The sequence below is a fragment of the Lissotriton vulgaris genome, unplaced genomic scaffold, assembly GCF_964263255.1.
Source record: "Lissotriton vulgaris unplaced genomic scaffold, aLisVul1.2 SCAFFOLD_1115, whole genome shotgun sequence".
NCBI lineage: Eukaryota > Metazoa > Chordata > Amphibia > Caudata > Salamandridae > Lissotriton > Lissotriton vulgaris.
Window position 1 is genome coordinate 246,527 of NW_028255517.1, and position 3,033 is coordinate 249,559.

Below are 3,033 nucleotides of genomic sequence, written 5' to 3' on the forward strand. Positions count from 1 at the left end.
ACGCAGACTGAGTGGGTCATCAGCGATGTCCAAGGGGAACAGTGGAAGGTGCCCTCCAGGGCATGATGCAGAGGGCAGTAGCTGTCCGGAAGCAGCAAAAGGAGGAGTGGCATGCTACAGCCTCATTGCCACCACCAATTTGGTATCAGCTACATGAGGATGAAAACTACCCCCTAGTCCATAGACACAGACGCCACACAGACGGATGTGTTGAAGTGCTCACGGACGCTTTGGGAGTTTAATCCGCTTTGCAGTGAGTCGGCTCCACATCCGGCTTCATTTCCTATATATCTTTGTTGACGATGATGACTATATAACGTCCAGAAAGGTATGGTAGAGCCATCACTCTTTGTGCAGCATTATCTTTAATATCATGTGCATACCAGGTTCCGATTAAATTAAATTAAGGACAATTGTTCTTTCAGTTAGGAGTCTCTCCGTCCTCTATGATACAGCTTCAGAAGTTATCGTCGCGTGCAGCTGCTACTAGTAACAGTTGTCCCTATCCATAAGCGACTTCACCATTTCCATTGGGTAAGCAGTGTATAGGCTATACTCTGATAGGTATCACAGTAATCTTAATTCAATTATACATCGTGTGTATTTTTCTTCTCCTCTTTGATAGGTAGCCAATACAGCATTCTAATTAATTATCGTATCTTCCTACTTAAAGACCGGAATCAACTTTGTGGGACTTAAAAATTCTACTTTTAGGGTAAGAATGGAGGAGTAAAAATGAAAATAAAAAACCCTTTTCTCATTCTAGACCACCTTTAACATTAAAATGCGCCTTATTGTGACCATATCATTTTACTTTAGGATCTCTTGACCTTGTTTCCAATCATTGGACAAAAAAAGAAAGAAGAGATTCAACACATGTCCCCATATTTTGTTGCCACATAGGTAAGAATGTGGTACTTTTTAGTATGGTTATTGAGCCACCCTTCCAAAAATAAGAATGCATCACTGCCTTGTTTAAGTAAAATAGCAACGCATTTAGCTTAGGTAGACTAGTCCAATGACAAAAATAAATAATAAATACCCCTTTCCTCATTAACGCATTAACTTTTTATTAATTATCTACTTTGTCTTTTCTTATCTTTTCTTTTACCTTTATTCGTGCACTGTCTTAGTAAATAACACCATATTGGTTGTATAAAGAGTTTAATAATAGAAATTTGTGTATATCTCGGTGAATTTGCCTTTATCAACTGTTGTTTTGTACCTACAGAGACAGAATATGCTTTTAGATCTTGGAAAAATCCTTTAGCGAATTAAAATTGAAATAGTATGTGAAACACTTAATACAGAAGATATCTAACAAGCACACCTCTCCCTGTTTTACAACCTGCCCTAAATGAAATTAAGTGAGCGTTATCCTGTATTAATAGGAAGGTGGTTTATTAGGAAGCTTGTGAACATTAATTACATCATGTCTTGTTCTAACAAATAATGTGTTATTTGCTAAATCAGTTTTTGTATTTTTACAAAGACCCACTTGTAGATACAGGTATTTAACTGTTTTGTTGTCTTATTAGAGCGGTATATCATATATTTGGAATGAAGAATGTACTCTTTACCAATAGAATGTACTAACAAACTTTAAACTAGTTCAGTAGTAATCATGTGATAGTATTTTTACATTCATAGTAATTCTATGCTATAATTATGTCTTACAGAGCTTGTTGATGGTTAATGTCCTGATGAAGACATATTGTATATGTCGAAACGCGTTGACTGGAGACCATTTAACCCTTTTTTTATCTGTTTTGTGAATACATATGTATCATTCTTTTTATCAACTGTGATTAATGTGTTCAATTTTAATTATCACCTTTTTATCAAATTAAACTATAAATAATTTTTCTAACTGAACTAGTTTGTTTGTTTAATCTATTGTGTATTTTCCTCAGTTTATGCCTGGGAGTGTTTTTTCACATATTGTTTACCCTGTCCCAGGATACTTATCCTTATCAGGGGGTCCTTGCTACCTGCAGTATATTACCCACGGTTTCCGTGTGGGACCTTTCTTGTTCTCCTGTCTATTAATTTACCGCTCACTCTATTTAGGCTGTGGTGGTCTTTGTTTCAACCTGTCGTCTGACTCATAATTTTCTTTTCTTTTATCCATTTCCTATATCCTATATAGACAAATACATAATATGGCTCACATGGAAACATTTGGTTTCTCTGATGATGAATTCGCTACCCTTGTTGGCACGAGTGTACCATCAGGTACTAACTTTATGTCTAAACCACAAAGTAATAGTGATCTAGTTAAATTATCAAACTTAAAAAAGAAACTAATAAGGATAGAAGCTCATGGTGAGTTTATGTTAAATTACCTCAAATCTGCCATCATTCCTTTAGGTTTACGTGTCAGGAATATCCCTGGGTTGTTTGTAGATATTAAGACATTTATACACAAATGGAGCCTGATAGCTAGTAGGTGCTCTAGGGACCTAATGATCCTTATTATATCTACTTCCAAGGAGATAGCTTCAGATATCAAAAAAGAAATAGAAGAGCTAGAAAATAAAATCAAAACGTCAACAGTGCTAACAGACGCAGATAAACAACTTGAATCCCTGAACAACGATATTTTGTCTTTTGCTGAGTATTTAACCAAAAGAAAGCAAGAAAAATTCGCCAAGGACAAAAAGTTCTATACCTTGGAACGAGCATACCCTTATTTAGGTGAAGGTTTTTACAAACCTGACAACCAACAGGGTGATGGAAACTACAATCATCAGAGAATAAACAACTTCACTGACTCGTCAGATCCTGAATCCGACAATGAGCAAAATTACCCAGACGATGGTCACTATAACCCCCAAAATGGCCGCAGGAATACTCGCCAGCCTTTTTTAGGGTACCGAGGAGGGAAACGGGGAAGACAGAGGGTACGTTTTCAACCAGCAACCCGGGGTCAACACCAGTCTTACCAACATCAAATGGAACCCCAGCCCCAACACTATCTGGAGACTCGCAGCCGGCAGTACCAGAGACAATGGATGTGATCCCTATTTTCAA

At 37.0% G+C, this 3,033-nt stretch overlaps 1 long non-coding RNA gene across 1 annotated transcript; it reads left to right on the plus strand.

The window, feature by feature from the left end:
* The first annotated feature begins 208 nt into the window (after positions 1 to 208).
* On the plus strand, positions 209 to 1,807 carry LOC147659104 (uncharacterized). The gene is made up of 5 exons (XR_015307320.1): positions 209 to 328; positions 426 to 534; positions 626 to 715; positions 820 to 903; positions 1,680 to 1,807. It is a non-coding gene; the product is annotated as an uncharacterized LOC147659104 (long non-coding RNA).
* Positions 1,808 to 3,033: the final 1,226 nt, after the last annotated feature.